Raw genomic sequence first — 20,140 nt, 5'->3', positions numbered from 1 at the left:
GAAAGAGAGATCGAGAGGTAGGGGGGAGAGAGGGGGATCGAAGGAGGGGGAACAGAATGCGGCAAACAATCGGATAGCAGACGGGCCGGGCATTGTGCCGGGCCAAATGACAGTGGGAGATCCTTCGGCTACCGCGATGCGGATCTCTCGGTGGCTTCGACTTCCTTTCTCCGAGCGTAATGAGATGTCCCGTGATGCGTCGCAGGATCCCGCGGGCGCGCGCGCGGATCCGATTTTCCGCGGAGAAAGGAAACCAAAACCAGCGAATACAGGGTGGAAACACCGCGGGGGTGGTGGTGGTGGGACCCGCGGTGGCTGGTTTCCCCGTTGTACTCGGATGGAAAAGTTGCGTCCGAGCCGGGATTCGTGTCTCGCTGCCTACCAGGATTATTTTTCGGATCGGCATTGTGCCGACCTGGAAAATTTCGGTTTGTAATTCGAGGCACCCGCCGACCCGCGGACGCCATTTATCGGCGGTTCCGCCGCTGCGCCGGCTCGCTACCAGCAATTATTCAGCTGGTGTTGGTGCACGTCGATGTTTAAACATTCCGGAAATCGTCGCCGGTGAATGGATCCGCTACGCCGCTTTTCCTAGCTCGTCGGCCAGGCTCTCTCTCTCTCTCTCTCTCGCTCTCTCTCTCTCTCTCTCTCTCTTTCGCTCGCTCGCTGGGTAAACTAACAAATAGATACGCAGTGTTCGCTCCGGGATTATGGCAGCTCATAACGGATTCAATGTAGTACGTGGAACGCGGAAAGAGTTCTTCTTTAGGGTCATTGATCTTTTGCGGCGAGCAAAAATGAAAATGTGGGAGATGCGTGATTCGACTGCAGCTTTGCGGAGCAGATTTTATTGTTGCAATGGTGGACTTTGTTTTGCGAGATGCCGCGGGGTAGGTTAGTTTTATTTTGATATTTATATTGGAGATGTACGTATAATATTAATGTAGGATATATGGATATAATACTTATATGTATAGGATATATAATGTAATATTTATATAATTATATATATATGTAAGGAGACATATACGTATTTAAGACAGATTTTTAAATACGATGAGAGAAAACTTGATTTTGTATCGAATTTAAAGACGACGATTATTAACGAAATTCCCAAATATACTTAAATCGTTTCAAATAAAATTTTAGAAAATATATTTAAGAAAGTTAATGCTACATTTATTCCATCATGAATTATTCCATCCCTTAAATCGTGTCATATACAGTTTTAAATCGTATAAACTTGAATACTGTATATTACACTAAAGATATGAAATATAAGAGATCGTATATATTTAAGAAAACTACTTTCCTTTTATTCAGAAATTTTGTAGTAACTATTTTAAGTGTAACTATGAATCTCGTAAATAATTTCAAATATATTTTTAAATTCTATAGACATAACTTGTAATTTATAAAATATCCGAAGAGATGCTATAAATTCAAGACAGAATTGGTAAAAATTAATCCTACCTCCGTTTCACTCTAAAATTGAAATATAAGGTTACGTCAATATAATTACAAGTATACTGAGACCATATTAACTCAAAGTAAAACACGACTTAAGAAGCAAATGTATAAATAAATACAATTATTAAATACTTGGGTTCGCCAAATTCCATATGCTTTAATCGACATAATTCCCGACGATCAAATAGCACCCAGCACTGCCAAATAGAGAATCCACGACAATAGCCGGCCGACGAACAAGATAATGATCGCAGTCCAGTTTCCACTGTTCCATCGAGCCGATCAATCGAACGTACAGGCAATAGGCACGGCTATGATTCGATGCCACGCACGGTTGCACGCATTTGCGAACGAGAAAACCGGCGATTTCCCTACCGAAAGCAGGTGCACCCCGGCCCAGACAAGCGCGAGCCAAGGAAGAAATCCCGGATAAGCCGGGAATTCGTGATCCCACCCTCGTTCCGTCCATCGGTCAGGGGAATCCCGCGTGTGTCCGTCTTTTTGTGACGCGACGGGTTTTTTTTTCTCGAGGGCTCGCCGGCGAAATTAAGCTGATATCCGACGGGATCCTCTTACACGACATTATCGAGAGAGACCCGCGACGCTCTCGGACTCTCGACGCCTTGTTCGTCGAATCTACCGGCGGACCTTTGCCCCGCGCGCTCGCTGTGATCTTCTTTGTGGAGGTGACTGGGCTCGAGAAGGATTCTTTCTTTGAATCGGCTCTTTTCCGAACGGTCGCCCATTTCTGGCAACGCGGTCGACAGATTCGATTTGCCGTGATTCTCTCTTCGAGGGTGTTAATTGTTGAAGAGATCGGTTTTCCGTGAGACGATTTCGAAATCGAGTGGAGTTAGAGATGGTTGGGAGGGAGCTAGATGAATATAATTATAACGAGGTTTTGTTAATAATTTGGACTCTTTATGGTCCAGGGTTAAGTCCAAGATATCGTTAAAAATTATTATATCGCCTATCAAAATAATTTTAATACTGTTAAATTTCATTAGATTTATGAGAACTGTTGCACGAGTCGCAAGATTCAATTTCTCACCCCTTGATCTAACCCCTTGCACTATAATAACGAGAGACAGACTCGTGATAAAAATTTCATGAGTGATCTACCAAGTATGAATATTATTAATTTATTTCAAATCGTAGCCAAATTTAATTCTTCTATTATCAAAGTACAGAAACGAAAGTCAAGAAATAGAATACTAGAAATAGGAATTATGTTTATTCCTATTAAAGAAAGTATTAAGAACGAATAAATGAAAATTAACACAACGTGAAGGGTATCATAGTGCAAGGGGTTAATTCCCTGCACTACGATTAACTTTATAATTTCGTTCATTATTATGTCTTCAACTTTAATCATTTCCATGATAGAACGCAACTACCATAAACTAGTTAAAGACTATCTAAACTATCATAAAGAACAAAGTTTAATTTCTAGAATAAATAGATCATATTTAATAGATCACATATTAACCCCTTGCACTATCGTTTCTTTCATACTGTGACGATTAGCACTCATTCATACTTAATAATTTTCCTAATAAAATCGGACAATTCCTTTTTCCTATATTGTCTTCATTTACCTTCGTTCCTATACTTTGATAAAAGAGGAATTTATTTTTGCTTTAACGTAGAAGAAATGAATAATATTTATATTTAGTAGAGCTTGCATAAAATCTTCACCACGAGTCTGACTCGTTATTATAGTGCAAGGGGTTAAATCTTGATCACGATTCTGTATAATACATAAACTCTAATACTCTACATAATACCCTAAATAGACTCTAATACATAGTGCAAAGGGGTAGAAATAATTCCAAACTGTAAAGAATTTACACGTCGCGCATTAATTCGTGAAAGAAATTCGCGAGCAAATTCGCGCATCCGACAAAAGGCCGGCAGACAATCGCGGCACACTGTTGCGACGAAAAGACGCGGCGGAAACTATGGATCGGAAGGTTCGCCGAGGCAGAAACCCGGGCGGGTTGCACGGAGAGAGCGTTTCTCCGTGTAAAAATTCGTCGGACCGACGGCACCCGTCGCCGTCGAGCGTACACAAACGTGGAATTCTTCTCGAGTAGGCGGCACACGACGGGGCCCGCAAGGTGTCAGGACACGTCGCCGCGGTTTCTCGTCGGCGCGTTGCGGGGGCGGGGAGGGGTGCGGGGAGGGGGGTGCGGTCCGCGGGGGTGGGAACCGAAGAGAAGAGAGACGGGAATTTATCCACGAATGTCGCCTCCTTGAAGCCCGCGATTTATTTGCCCGGGCTAAAAGCTTGAGAGAGCCGGCGCGCGTATCCCGCGCGCTGGGAATACCAAGCTGCGGCGCGTATTCTGTATTCGCGCGGTCGTATTCTCATCCATCAATTCCACGTATCGCGCGCGGAAAGGATGCGACGCGGGAGAGGAGACGCGGCGACGGCGGACGGAGGGTGAGCGGGCGCGGGACGCGGGGATGGGTTGGGTGCCAGTCGAAGATTTTTTTCGCGGCATTGTAGCCCGCCGTTGTCGTCGCTCGTCGTCGCCATTCGTCTGGTTTATTCGCGGCGTCATTGTGTTTCCCGCGGATGCAAGCACGGCCCTTTTCTTCGCGTGCCGTACCCGCGAAAATAGGTGAACTCTCTCTCTCTCTCTCTCTCTCTCTCTCTCTCTCTCTCTCGCTCTCTCTCTCTTCCACAACGTCTCCTGCCCCGCGGCCCCCTTCCCGCGTCGATAACCCCCTTGCCCGTCCCCGCGTCGACGGCCGATGTTCGGGAAAATGGAACCGATGAAGGGGAAACGGGAAATTTCTTTGGCAGCCGCGCGAACCTGCCTCGTTAATACGAGATGCTTTTCAGCGACCCGGACCCGGAAAGCCGCGATTCCTTTTCGGCTAATTCTCGCGCCGGATCCTCTCTTTCTCTTCGAATTTACGCCGCTCTTTGTCATCCTTCGGAAAAGTAATCAATTTAAACCGATCCGATGGTACCATTCATGTAAAACTTTAACCCTTTGACTACTGTTGGCGCCTATTGGCGTCCGAAACGTGTTGGCTTCCCGGTACTGTAGCCGCCAATAGGCGTCAAGATCAAATTTCGCCCCCGTTTATTATTAAATCTGATTAATTATATATTGTGTAATATTTATGTTATATATTGTAAAAAGTGGCTTAAAATTATTGTTCACTTCAACTAATATTGGTTTAATGTAATAGAATTCAATATTTTGAATATTTCAATATACTTCCTCGGAAATACATGTCTAACGAAAAACTACAGCCGTGGCAAAGTCTGCCGTAGCCAAAGGGTTAAATACATTAGTCGCGTTTGAAACAAGTTATTCTTAGAGTTAACCCCTTGCACTACCACTCGTACACTGCGTTGATTAGCTTCTATTTGTCCTTAATATTTTCTTTAATACGACCAAATAAATTTTGTTTCTTATATTGTCATTATTTACTTCCCTTTCTAGATAATAGCAAAATTCAATTTAATTTCGAGGTAGAAGTAATTAACCCCTTGCCGTGCCATTTTCTTTAGAAGTTGCACGATTAGAATTTCTTCGATCGCACTAAATTCTTAGATGGAAAAGGAAATTTCATATTTATCGTCTACTGTATCGTCTGCTTGAATGTTTAAATATTGGTAACGAGAGAATAAAATTTTATTCCCAGTTAACACTAGATTTACGGAGTATTAAAAGCAGATTATTCTGATATTATTATTAACGATTTAGTCTGATTTTGAACGAGCCTTGTTTTAATATTTCCCAGAAGTAATATATATATACAGGTTGAATAAATAAGCCATAATTGTATCTTTAAAATTTGAATAATAGTACATTAACAATACCTTAAGTATCTTGACATAACCTCAATAAATCATTAATATAATCGTAACCCGTCATTTTGACGGATCCCGTAAATCTAGTGTTAAAGGAACGGATGAATATTCATACCTAATAGATTATTACTGGAAATCTTCATCATCTGACTCGTTAAAGTACGGCAAGGGGTTAATAATACTCATATAATAGTAGATCTCATATGGAATCTTTATCACGAGTTTGACTCGTTCTTATAGTGCAAGGAGTTTAACGATTAAGGGTAGTTTACCCTGTAACAAGGGCGTTGCCGGTAACAAGAACATTGTTCATCCAATCGTAAATGCACAGCTTAGATTTAAATCAAATTCGACAATCATTTCTTTCATGTGCGATCCTACAAACTTGATGGGGTAGTTGTCATCCCTCAGATATGAAAACAATTTAATATAAAGACAGAATTAAAGAAAAGAAATAGTTCGATATAAAGTAAAGTATTTCTTATTTTTCAGTCTTCTGTAAAACAGAATTCACCGCAAAGTTGCATTGGCTACACAATAACGGGGATAAAGATGCTTTATGAAGAGGCAGGAAAACCCTATAACTCTCTCTCTCCGTGCATCCTTTCGGCTCGAACCTCAGCAAGGTGCTTCGAAAACTGCCATTATGTGCAGTTGCCGTTGCAGAATTAATTGGAGATGGTCCGCTCTTCCAGCAGATTGACCTCTTTAACGAGACTGGGAGGGGGAGCACGCGGGCGCACTCGAGAAAAACCGAACGAAGTTCGGCCGAATCGAGGGGAGGGGGTCGATGCTTTTGTCGGCGCAAATTCGCATGTAAGTAGGTGGCGGGAACGATTGAACCGGGGCTCTCCGTAGGACCGGGTCGCATGCTTTTAAAGGGCTTAGCACGAGCATTAGCCCGGCATTAGCCTTCCCGCTCGGTTTTGTTCCAGCGTGATGCCTACACGCCGCTGCACCCCGGCTCGCCCGGATTTGTCGCTCGACTGTTATTAATTATTTGCGGTCGAGCCCCGGCCTGGGCCACGAGCCCCGAACACCTGTAGGCCACGAGGAGGCCCGATTGTTGTCGCCGTGCTGGACAACGGCTCAACCAGTTCCGTGGACAATGAGGTGATTTTGTGCAAACACCGCGCCACGGGCCGGTCTTTCAACCCGGCCGCGTTGCGCCGATGGATCGCCGATCGGTCACGATCAGCGACGATCGCGAATTACCAATGGATACGGACCTTTGTTGTCCGCGATTTTAAGTGGAAAGCTATAGGATCTCTTCCACTCGATGCGGTTGCTATACTTGGGTTCGCTGGAGGTGGACGGACTTAGGAATTGCTGATCTGGCACCAATGTAAACTTGAATACTAATCTTAACGTTGACGTTAACCCTAACGAGTAGGTTAAGAGGACCGATTCATGCTTGTTGCATGCATTTAGTTTCGACCCTTTGCACTCGAGGCCATCTTATCTCTAAATCTAAATCGATTTTTCTAGCTTATAGTATTTCCATTTTATGTGACAAAATGTATCTTATAGAATTGTTCCTTGCGACTCATAGCTGTCTTGTGACATCAATAGTTTTGCTGTTAATAATTTTTTTAATTTAAACCTTGCTGGTAAGAAATTTATTTTGAAACGTGACAGAATAATTGCAGTATTGCCTTAGCCTATCCACTCAAGAGCAAAGGGTTAAACTAATTGAAATTGTAACAACTGTACCTTATGCATTTCTGACAAAAATGATTAGGTCGAATACGAGCTAGTTAAATCATTTAAAGAAAGAATTATAGACGTTCGCGTTTCCAATGTGTCTCGCCATTAGCGCGGACAATTTTGTCGAAAAATTCTCCCTCCGATAACGACTGCCCCATAGAAAATGCCAAACGAAGCTAATATTTAATATTTATAGTAGCATTTAGCTTGACCCTTAACTGTGAACGTTATTCTCCCGTTGCGATCGTCGAGTGACTCTCGCGCAGTAAACGCATAAAATCCTGTGTACCTGGACGCGTCGGGTTCCGCAACAAAGCGTTCCACGGGTCGCCAAATGCCGGGGTGGAGGTCGAGCGGAGTGAAATCGAAAGCTCGGAGGTGTTCCCCGGGCGGACGTAACAGGTCGGGTCCGTTCGCAAGGATCGCCGGGAAACCGCTGATTTTTATTAAACTGTTACACAGCCGAGTTACTCGGGCCCGGGGGTGGGGTGCCTCGTAAATGCCGGAAACAAGCGAGCCACCGATCGACGATCGGGCAAAAAGAGACGGCCCGCTGGGCGCTGACAATCGCCGCGCGGCCTTTTGACCGAGAGAGCTAAGTTCGACTGGTGGCCGGCCATTGTCGCCATTCTCTCGGTAACTCACGCGACACCTGCTCCTCCGCAAAACAGAAAGATAATGTTGAAAGGCGAGACCGAAGGGCCGGCACGTCCGTGGACGATCACCGATTCCGAGATCAGCCCTTAAGGGCCTCCGGTCGCCCGGTCCCCGGGGGAGGTTCCTACCCTCCCCGATCCTCCGGGTCCTCGAAAATCACCACCTGGGAGCTAATAAAATGTCTTTCGTTCCCCTTAAACAGCCTCTTCCTACGCTTAGACCGGTGTCCTTACGCTTAGACCGGCGTGTCCTCCACCTTAGACCGGCGTGTCCTCCGCCTAGACCGATGTCCCCGACCTTAGGCCAGTGTCCGGCCCGTTTAAACAGACCATAGACGGCCTGCTGGAAAAGCTGGTGGCCGTCTTTTGTCGGCCCAGCAGGCTCGCATTTACCGTCCGGCTCATCACCACAAAACTGTGGGATCCTTTCGTGAAAATCGGCTTGGATCACGCGATTGTTCTTCCTTGTTCCTGCAAGCAATGCTTCACAAAATAATAGAAATCTTGAAGAGAGAGAGGGAGGGAGAGAGACAGAATGGTTAATCCTGCACGCGTAACAACCGCCTTAGACGGAAGGCGGATCGTACTAACGGATTTGAATGTTGACCGTCTTAACGGCGAAGTCCGGCTGAGACTAATTGGAGGGTCGTTAACGGCAGGCGTTGCATTAACTTTCCCAAAGCGTTCCGTGTTTATTGGCAGGCATAAATTTATCTTTACTGAAACGATTCCGGCAAGGATTGTAAGTCAATTAGTTCGTCAATTGCTACGAAAATCCTTGCGAGACGATCAGGTTTATTACTCCACCTTATTTTAGAGGAGTCTGTTTTATTGATTTGACCTGTAGTTTGGGATCTACTGTGTTTAAGTTGGTAAGAGGGACTACTGGGTTATATTGATCGTGGAAGTAACAATGTTATATGAAGAAGAGAGTCGTTTAAAATTGTGAATAATAACTCTTTGTAATAGCAGTAAATTGTATTATTTCTCTAATTTTATAAGGGTTGCTTTTATGATTCTTGTAGTAATTATGTAATAGTAGATTAATACGTAATATATTTTTATCACGATAGGTATGTAATAAAGTGTTATTCCAGTAAATACGTTGTAAATTTATATTTTAATAAATACGTAATAAATTCTTGTCCTAATAAGTACGTAATAAATGCTTATTCTAATAAATACATAATGCATTCTTGTCCTAATCAATACATAATTAATTTATATCTTAATAGATACATAATAAATTCTTACCCTAATAAATATATAATAAGTTCTTATTGTAATGAATACATAATAATTACTTATCCAAATAAATACATAATAAATTCTTGTCCTAACAGATACATGATAAATTCTTATCCTAACAAGTACATAATAAATTCTCATCCTAATAAATACCTAATAAATTCTTATCCTACCGAATACACAATAAATTCGTACTCTGCAGCTCAATTGACGCCCAAATCCAAATATTCGAATCTCTGCCGCGCAGCAGTTTTGCGTCTAGATATACTTTAAAATGATTAAAGTCGAAGGATAGAGTATCATCGGGGGGTAAGTCGTGCTCGTGGCGTCGGCGTGACAGGAGGAATCCGCGCGGCAATAAATTAGATTCTTCGACTTCCATCCGGGAGGCCATTAATAAGAGGGATCATCTCCGCCGACGATCCCGCCGACATGTTCAATTTCACTCGACCGCCGACAAGCTGGAGAGGCTGCGGTCTGCCCTGATTTGCCCGAAAGTTATTATCGCCTCTCATCATATCGGCGTGTACAGCGTGAGATTTACACTTAGGGCGGTTATTCAATGTCGAGAGGATCCCGAAGGGTGGAAGAGAGAGGGGGGGGGGGGGGGGGGGAGAGAGAGTCTGGTTCGCAGGGCGAGCCGAGCCACGGCGGCGACGGCTCTCGACCCCTCTTTCGAGGGTGGCGGCGGGTCCCCCCCCCCCCCCCCCCCCCTCCCCTTCCCGAAACAAAACATATTGTCCGAATTTAATTGTGGATAGGGTGCATTAGATATTCATACGTTACATGTTCCACGACGCGTACAACAATATGGACGCACCCGGCGCCGCGTCCGGGGAGTCAGCACGTGCGACGCCGATTCTGAGGGGATATAAATCTCCGGGCCGATAAACACTGCCACTGAACATCGCGATCTGCTCGCCCAGCTCTATTTTCTATTCTACTTTCTATTTGCTATTTTCTATATAGGATTCTTGCGAATCGAATTATTTGCTAGCCGGCACTGCGACGAAGTTGCGTCGCTAAACTCACGATGCTTTATAATTTTGCCTGCTAAAACTGATCGAGTTCTTAAGTTTGATAATTTTTACACGTTGTTGCTAGTCTCTGATAAGGTTACTCAAATTTCAACAATTTTATTTATCTAAAGATAGTGTACCAACTAATTCATGTTGAACTATTGATCTCTCACTTTCCTGGTCGCACAGCTGATGAAGTTTTTGTAAATAAACTAATGATATTAATCGACCTAAAATTCATATATCTCTTTTATTATAATTATGACACTTCGTAGAAGATTTGGGATTTGTTCACAGACATGGTTTCTACCGCATGTTAAATTATTCCACCGCGCTTCTTAAATTGTTACAGAGTTTCATTTTCTCGGTCCTAAAAGTGATCGGTCTTCCAGAATATTTTATAAAGAAACGGATAAAGTGAATGTTCTAAAACCTCGCGTAAGTTTTTATCGTGCTTCAATCGCGTTCCGGAAATATTTTCATTTCCATACCGCAACGACATTCGCGAAAACAAAATGGTGTTACAGCCAATTTCCTCTTTCCACTTTCCAACTTTAAATGGCCCGCGATGCGCGGCGCGGGGAGCGATTCCATGGTGTTTCCGCGTGCCGAAAAGGTTCAATAGGTGTTGCGGCGACGACAAAAGAATTCATAGACCGTCGGCTTTCTCTGTAGACACTCGATTCCACCCTCTCTGGTCCATCGATTCCCTCTTGTTTATTCTCAAGTGGCGATGAAGGGGCGCGTCGAAAAAAAAGGGGCCGGCCTCCCCCCCGGTCGATCTGATAATTTCCCGCGAGCCCGGTCATTTTCCGTGCCGTTTCAACCGTCCCGTTCGTATACGCGCGCAATTTGCCCGGTCACGAGAGGTGGCACCGCTTTTATTTCGAGAGCGAATCACCGGCGGCCCGCGGACCCGACGGATTTCGGACGCATTAAACGCGATGAGTATGCGGATCCGCGCGACGCTGCCCCGAGTTAGCCAATATGCTTCTCTTTTGTACGGGGCGACGACGCTCGCTTGTTCGCGCCGCTCATTGTGCAACGAGCCCCGTAAAAACACACAATTTGCGTGTAACTATCTCGCGGAAAATTGTCGCGCCGTCGCCGTCGCCGTCGCCGGTTGTCTGGGCGCGCAGGCATTAGCGCCGGTCATTTGGAATTGTTTGCCACGGCGACGAACAATTAACGTGGCCCGTGCGTGCGCGCTCCGCGTGTTTACACTCTTCCGTCTTTGCGAGCAAACGGAGGAACAGGTGTACGAACGGATTGTGTCACCGGGCTTCGTACACATGTTCGAATCGTTTTCGTAGATATTTTTGAATTAGTTCAATGTCTTTCGGTGGTCGTCGTCGTTCAGGAGCCAAGATATTAAAATGTCGTCCGAAATTTACAGCGACAAGTTAAAGGAACGGAGAGTGTTCGGCGCATTCCGCGGATTCCTTGACTACCACAAATCATATCTCTAGAATGATTTTCTTGGCTGCTTGAGTTACGGCGGGAAAGGGAAGTTTCGAGCATCGAGATTTCATCCCCTAAGCCCTGACCTTCGCGAAACATACGGGAAAGAGGTTCGAACTTAAAGGGTAGCTGATAGTATCCTGGAACAGAGTTTCCTTCCAACGAAAGGGGTTAGTGTAAAATAAGTAGAAAGGGTAGATCTTTCTTTATTTGTAGTAGATACAATCAGCTCTCGTATTTCATTCGCGTGGTTGTGCGGTACCATATGCTTTTGCAGAAAATATTTTGTTCATAAAATTATTTATGTTTTAATAGAACATAGCATTGTACGATTTTTGTGTAAAATGTGTTCGGCCCGGAAAAAGCGTAGAGAGAGGTACCATTTTGCCACGCGTCGGTGAAGAAGCGCGAAGGTGTCCTCCGGTCGGATGAAGCAAGAAAAGGAGCCTATCCTCGGCAGACGGGAGGAGGGGTTGCTGTGGCAGGAGAGGCGGAGGCGAGTGGCATCGAAGAGAGAAGAAGTCACTTTCTTATTTCCATTCTCAGCCCGCGTTCTTTCGAGTTCGACTCCGGGGCAATAGCGGCGGCCACCATCTCTCGCAGCGTGTCCCACCTTTCTTCCACGTCGAAGGCAGGCCCCCACCACGCATGGGCTGGAACAGTCGGCGGCCGGATGGTGGTGGGTGGGTGGTGGTGGTAGCGGAGCGGCGGTGGTAGCAGCCAGCTCCTCTACCTGGGCTGTGTAGCTATCGCCCACCCCCCGCGTTTCTCCTCTTTCTTTCGCTCTGTCCGGTTGTTTCCCGACTCCTTCCAGGAGGCGCGACCCACCCCCGCGGCACACGGCCGCGCACCGATGCTGTATTACGTGGACGCAAACAGGTCTCCATTATTGGTGGGAAGCAGAAATTATTGCTGGGAAATTCTTCGCCAACCCCCTCTCACCCCCTCTCAATCCCACTCTCTTTTTCTCTCAATCTCTCTCCCTCTCCCTCCCTCTCCCTCTCTCTCTCTCGCTCTCTCTCTCTCTCTCTCTCTCTCTCTCTCTTTCGATCTCTCCCTCTCGCGACAAGCTTTAAATCTTCGGGGTTGAATCTCACCTTCTTTTATTGATTCCCGACGGTTGTACCCGATTCCGCGCCTGGGAATCGATAAACTCCTGTTCTTAACACCTGACAGGGTCGTTAGGCTACAAAACTTATGCGAACACGCCGTTACTCGATCCTTCCGCCGCGGAAATGCTTGGGATAATTTGTTGATGGCTGCGTTTTCCTGTTTTATGACGCGGTAGACGTTTCATGCTTTATCAATCGAATTAATTTATTACGTTGCTCTGTATAACATGTTCGATTTTTATTGCGTGATTATGCTTGTCCGTGGTACGTTATGTTGCACTTCGTGATGTATTTTGTAGAAAGAATTCTTTCAAAATTCAGTGCGAACTCTGCGGACACTCGTGAATCCTTTTTACAAGACGAGTTTATTCAGTAAAAAGGTCAGATTTTCTTTTGAGTGATTTTATTTATACGTTTATAGGGTAAAAGTCGGCGGAGGAAGTGTATTGGAGGGAATGAGTCATATTTTCGTTAGATGAAGATCCGTTGAAAAAAGATAGGGAGATTTTGATGTTCATTTAGACATGTGACATTTTATGTGCAACAACTTAATAGGTGTGATCCTTGGTAATAGAAATGTAGATTCTGGTGCTTGTTTTTTGAATTCTTAGATTTGTGAATTAAATTGGCCACTTCGAATTCTTGGCTTTATAGATTAAATTCACCACTTGGAATTCTTGACTTTATAAATTAAATTGACCACTTCGGAATCTTGGCTTTATAAATCAAATTGACCACTACGAATTCTTGGTTTTACGAATTAAATTGACCACTTCGGAATCTTGGCTTTATAAATCAAATTGACCACTACGAATTCTTGGTTTTACGAATTAAATTGACCACTTCGGATTCTTGGCTTTACGAATTAAATTGACCACTTCGGATTCTTGGCTTTACGAATTAAATTGACCACTTCGGAATCTTGGCTTTACGAATTAAATTGACCACTTCGGATTCTTGGCTTTACGAATTAAATTGACCACTTCGGAATCTTGGCTTTACGAATTAAATTTACCACTTCGGATTCTTGGCTTTATAGATTAAATTCACCACTTGGAAATCTTGGCTTTATAAATCAAATTGACCACTTCGAAATCTTGGCATTATGAATTAAATTGACCACTTCGAATTCTTGGCTTTACGAATTAAATTCACTACTTGGAATTCTTGGCTTTGCGAATTAAATTTACCATTTTGAATTCTTGGCTTTATGAATTAAATTAATATGGTGGCGCATCAATACGATGGATGCATATCTATTGATTTCGTGTAATTCTTTAACGAATATGAAAATTTGAAATAAAATACGACAAGTTGAGAAGACAATTGCGCATTTCTGTTCGTAAAGTTTTATGCTTGAAATATACGTTTATTATTCCTATTATCTACAAGTTTTAAATTTTATTCGTGATGGTTTCGTGTTACCATAAAAGTGTGAAATCCACAATCCACTACCAAAGAAGCTATCACTATAAAATACGTAAAATTAAAGAGACGACTAAACGAACATTTTTAACATAACCTTAACACTTGTACAACCAAAGAGCCGCGTCAAATCGTAGAACAATTTATGCTCACGTTTCGCTGACATTTCGAACGCAAACAACCATGTTACCTCTTCAACCACGTCGTTACCATCCTAGAACAACTAATTTCTGCTTATCTCAGAGGTGATAGAGGGTTGTAAAGTCACCGGGGCGTGAAGAATAACTCGTCGAGGCGATTTGGGGTACCATCAACACCTTGTCGTTTATTCATCGCGTAATCCGACACCCACTACCGTTTTCGGTAGCCGAAACAAAGATATCAAGTTTCGGGACACTCGAGCGTGGACCAAGCCGGTATCGCTTTCAGAGATTGTTCACCGGCGCGAGGTGCTAAACGGACGCGAACGGATCGGTCTTCGTTCGAAGCGAAAGTCGAAGTATCAAACTGACCGTAGAAAATTTATCGATTGTTCCAAGAACAATGGCGAATTCAATTTGATGCCAAACACTGTAGACGGCGCGCAGACTGTTCAATAATGCCTATTGTAATTTCTTCGTTACAGGCGTGTACGATCATCGTATTTATGCGAAATTGGTTGCGTTTGTCGATATCTTTGCTGTCTGAAATTTATTCAACAATGTCCAGCTTTTGTCGTAAAATAGAAAATAAAATGGCAAAGAAAACAAAGTTAAACGAAGGCGATGTAAACCAAAATAAATCGGACGTATTAAATACATCATTGTTCTGAATAATAAATTGAATAAATTAAAATAGAAGAAAGTAAAAGAGTTTCGAGTGAATTAACATCATTGCGCTCTAAAGGCAACTCTTCTTAATCTATAAATATTGTATTAAGTAAGTATCGACATATTTTATACCTTCAATAAAATATAGCCGCCAGAATTGTATTATTTCGAAACCCTTTTAACATTTCAGCGTTTCGCGTTCGGTCAATCTATTTCTGCCACAAATGTCTGCAATTTAGCATCGTTTTCTTCAGTGCCGGAAGAACGCGCACAGTTTCGTCGCATAAAATACCATTAAAATTAGATATTCGCCAATTTCTATCGTCGGACTTCTTTTTACCCTCCGCAGCCTTATTCTCTCCTAAAGTCTAACAAAAACTGGAGAGAAAGAATTGCCGAACTTCTCGCAAACGTTAGAGACCGTATCCCGCCCGCGTCCATCGCCATTTTTAGCAATCCCTCGGGTGCACCGCGGCGAAATCAGCGATCGGACTTCCACATCCAGGATCTCGGGTCCAGCTGCCAAAAATTCGTGAAGGACCCGGGCGAGCGTGTGTGTACCAATCGCGGCAAGTAGTTGCGGTGTTGGCGAATTCGCGGAAAGAACTTTGAAACAAGGGAGCGTCGGGGGAGGGTGGATCGGGCCACGGGACCGGGAGGGTATATCTATCCGCGATCCTCGTCGAGGGCGTCCCCCACCCCAGGGGTCACAGGAAACGAGGGTCGGCTGTGTTATCGACGGCCTCGCGGCGGCGTCCAATCGGCGTCGCGAGCGACGCAGCGTTTACCACCGAAGCCCCGCCCGCCGTCGCACCCGATTGGCCGGCAGGAACTTTTGCCGCTCGGTGGCCGATGGTGGGGAGCCACGACGGCTCGAGGGAACACGGTGGATCGGCTCCGGGCAACTGGCCGTGCGTGCACACTCCCAAAACTATCGTTCGCGGAGACACATTGAACGCCGCGCGATTCTGTGTTTCGTCCTCGTGCTTCGTCGCTGAACTTCGATTGCTTTTGCCATCCATCCTCTGTCCATCGACGGTTCCCGTGCGGAGCCGAACCAGTCCGCTGACAGTCGACCGAAACCGGAAGCGAGCCAGGATGCCTACATAAATCGATCAGCCGGTCGCCGCGACACGTCGCTCTAACGTACAGTGGTAGTAGCGTATTACAGTGAATCAGAGTCTTCCTCACGGACATCGATTATAGTGGGATCGTCTTCTGATATGACAGTGCAGTGACCCGACCGATCTTGTTGTTGATTGTTCGTTAAACGCCTTTCGACGGACGCGTTTCAATTCACCGGGCTCGTTGCCGATCATTGGGGACGAGTCGGTGAGACCCAGAGTCTCAACCACGGCACCAAAATTGAGCTGGACTTGCACCAACGGGCCGCCGGCCACTTTATGAGGTGAGTTTCGACGGTGTTTATTGGGAATTGTGAGTGGAAACGCGTAACGGGAGAAAAGAAAATGTGGAGAAGAAGTGGTTGTTTTCATTTAGGGGATGTTTTGCTAGCGTTGGAATATTTTCCGCCGAGTTTTCGATCGGGGCAATCGAATCGCGAGATTTTTTGGACACCGAGTGTGTGCTAATAATTTGCCGTATTAATTCGAAGAGTTCTAGTGCCGTAGATGCGTTTAAATTAGTTACAAGGTCATTTTGGAGTTTGAAACTACTCTGTTTTATACAAATTATAATTTATAACTTCTTCAGCTCTCTGCGAGACTATATTTTCAAACTATTTCTAAAATCGAACAACTTGTTCAAAATACTCAAATTGAAATATTTGCACTCTTCGCTGGTGCTAAATAATTTTACAACTTACAGAGACAAGGAACGTAGGCACCTTTTTTGTTAGAACACCCATTGTTCGTTAGGAAAAATTTCGACAAGCAATTGATATATTCAAATAAATTACCCACAGTCGAATAATATTTCTTCGTGATTTCGATGGTTCAAAGATGAACTTTATACAGAATATCAGCGGCCAAATTCGCGAGTGAGGATATAAACAACGACAGTGACCCAATTATTACAGATACTATTTGACACTTTGATACAATCTTAGTTTAGGTGCGTGAAACAAACGATTGAAAAACTGCGCAATGAAAAACTAAATAAATAAATTATATTCCCACGTATTAATATACGTATAATAAATGAATTAGATTGTCGCGTAGTCATTTTTCGGGTAACGTGGTTTTTACCATAAAAATACATTCATTCCTTGTAAATGGATACTGGAAATTTGAAAGGAATTGTTTCAGTTCATTATCTTAATTTAATTTAAGATAATGAGAAATTTAATTCGTGTTGCAAAGCTTGTGTCATAACTTATAAAAATAAGTGTTACCTTCGGCCCGCTTGGCAGTCGGTATCTTTTTAATTTAACCTGTTAGCTGCTATTGTACTACGTATGGATACAATAGAGTGGAAAGCTATTATGCTAATTAGTCCGGCAAAGTGTGTTATTGTTTGCAAACCATCACCTGCTAAGTGTCACTTTTAATTTCGAGACACAGTCAGTTTTCGATTACTGCATTAAGCGATTGATATTTAATTTAATCGTCAATGTAATTTAATTTAGTCGTTAACGTAATTTAATTTAATTGTTGACGTAATTTAATTTAATTTAATTGCTGAGCGCGTCCAACGTAATCGTACAAATTTCCGTACAATCAAATCGTGTGAAAATGTCATTAATATTCATTACTATCATCGTTCTTGGGCACAATTACCCTAAGCGCGTAAAAATAAAGCCACCCCTAAAATCGTCACCCATTTCCAATACTTCAATTAATTTTCCTAATGTATAATAACTAGATATTAACGTTACTATAATTATTAATGTAATAGTAGTAATATATACGTTAATAAAAATTCACTTCGTAGCATTTCGAATGCAAAATCATAACCAATCACCCCCGATTGGTCGAATTAAATCACAGCTCCACTTCTCGCCTGGCATCGCCGCCTTGAAATCTATTATTAAAATTGTTAATATAATAATAGTAATATTTATGACTTTAATAAAAAGTCCCTACGTAGCATCTCCAATTGAAAATCGTAACCGATCACCCCCGATTGGTCGAATTAAATCAGCCCCACGTCTCGCCTCGCGTCGCCGCCTTCAAATCGGTCCGCTCTCCCCGGATCCTTTAAAAATCCTTCGCAAGGATCTCGATCGCTCCCGTCGCGAATAAAGATTCCCTCATAGAGAGCAATAAATTGCTGCGCGCGGAGTCTCCGTGGGTCGTTTCGAGCCGGGACCTAAACATTCAATTAGCACTTCCTAATCCCCCGTCGCTCGTTGTCAACAGCCATTACTTCCAGCATCTTCTCTCTCCCCGTATTGCGCCACCCCCGAGAGCACCCTTGGGCTCTCTCGCAAGCAACCGCTGGTGGTTCCACCCCCTGCCACCCCATTTCTCTCTCGCTCTCTCTCTTATTCCCTCGCGCCCTTGCAACCTCGCTAACCAACGTATCTATTAATCCGAGCTGAATGACACTCGAGGGTGGTCCTGGCCGAGGGTGGGTTCTAACCCTACAAAATCGTAACTACCGCCCCCGGGTTAACTCCCTCAACCACTACAGGTTTTTTTTTCTTAATGAATGCTCAAGGAGATCCGCGTGTAATTGTATTAGTTCGAGAGGAAAACGAGAAAGAGAGTAGGAGAGAGAGAGAGTAAGAGAGAGAGAGAGAGAGAGAGAGAAGGGAAGGATCGTAGGAGTCGCAAAACGGAAGGGATGGCTGTGGAGCCGAGGCGAGCAGAACGAAGGGTGACATTTAGGGTAAAAAGACGGCGTAGAGAGAGGCAACGCGGCGAGATTGGTTAATGGCTTTGATACGAGGAAAGGATAAGATTAATTTGCTTGTGAATCAAAGAGCAAACGAATAAGCAATTACCAGGACCGTGAGGAGTGGCTGCACGAGTGCCCTCGCCCGGTTCTTCTGCGTGTCGGTGGCGCACAATTAAAAGCCACCAGGCTGGAATGCCGCTGCGTTTTCACGGAAATCGTCGTGACCGGCTCGAATCCGCTTTAAACGCACGCTTTTGCTAACCGGTTAGCCGGTGGGCGAGATCTAGGCTTCGCGGGGGCTAATTGCGCGGAGGGCAGGACACGATTCATAGAATTTCTGGAACCACGTCGAGATACAATCTTTTGTGTACTAAAAGCACAATCTTTTGAGTACAAAAGGTAAAATCTTTTCAGTACAAAAGGTACAATTTTTTGGATACAAAATTGATTTGTTAACACATTTTTGCTTCCTGTTTAGAATCTACAGTTTTTAGTGAGAGATGAGTGTTCATTTAATGCTGCAATGTTTTTTAGAGACCGGCATATTTCGATTTTCAAATAATGGATAATAGAATAAGTTTGTAGAATTAAAAGATAATATACAATGGCCTCAAGATTCAAACAGAATGATCATATATCTTTGTCCTATAAAATACGGTCTAAAATTGATTGTAATATTTTACAAATATAATAGAAAAAATATTCAGGAACATTCACATACATTTACATTTTTATTAAGCGGAATTTCTCTGGAGTTTGATTTAAAAAAAGGGTTAAGCAAGAATTGTTTTCGAGTTCGATACTTTTGCATTTTTCTTAGAATTTCTTTGCTGTTCGACTCATTTATAATTTTTATTTAAAGGAATGAAAATTGCAGCAAACCTCATCGCCGACAAAATAATTCTCATATTTACAAAATAGTGAAAATGTAGACCTATGATTTGTTAAAATTAATAATAAATTTTGGGTCATCTAAATATCATTTCCAGTTCACTGCAATTATTATTGCTATTAAGAAGGATCAATTTTAACTTGCATAAAAATGTATACTAATCTTTTCAAAAATAGCTTTTACCATAAGCAAATATATCAGCCATGAAAAGACAAGATTTTCACCCCTTTTCCTTCAAAACCATGCGCGCTACAGGAAATGATCTACCACTTGAAATATCCAATGAACAGTACTGAATTGTACTCTAGTACTCAAATTATTAACACCAAACGAATGTTCACTCATTAAAAGCGAATAATAATATTTGTTACTCTATAAAGAAAGACTAAATTTATTTTATACTTCGATAATTTTATTTAGAAATGAAAAGCATATAAAATCCGTCGCCTTGATCAGCACAGCAGAATTATTGTTAACTAACGTCTATTTCACAATGCAAACATATCCGATTACTCGAAAACAATCGCAGCAACAATTCTCACTGTTTTCTTGGCACAGATACCTATACTCATCGTTTAAACATCGTCTTCTTCGTCTTCAACCCCTAAATCTCTGTCGAGCATCAGATAATAGGGAGTTCCCAAAATCGTGCTAATCGCCAAAAAATAATCTAAATCCCGATCCGGTCAGTCGGTGTATCAGTGT

Source organism: Augochlora pura, chromosome 9 (genome assembly GCF_028453695.1).
Source record: "Augochlora pura isolate Apur16 chromosome 9, APUR_v2.2.1, whole genome shotgun sequence".
Classification (NCBI taxonomy): domain Eukaryota; kingdom Metazoa; phylum Arthropoda; class Insecta; order Hymenoptera; family Halictidae; genus Augochlora; species Augochlora pura.
Note: the sequence above shows the minus strand (reverse complement) of the source record.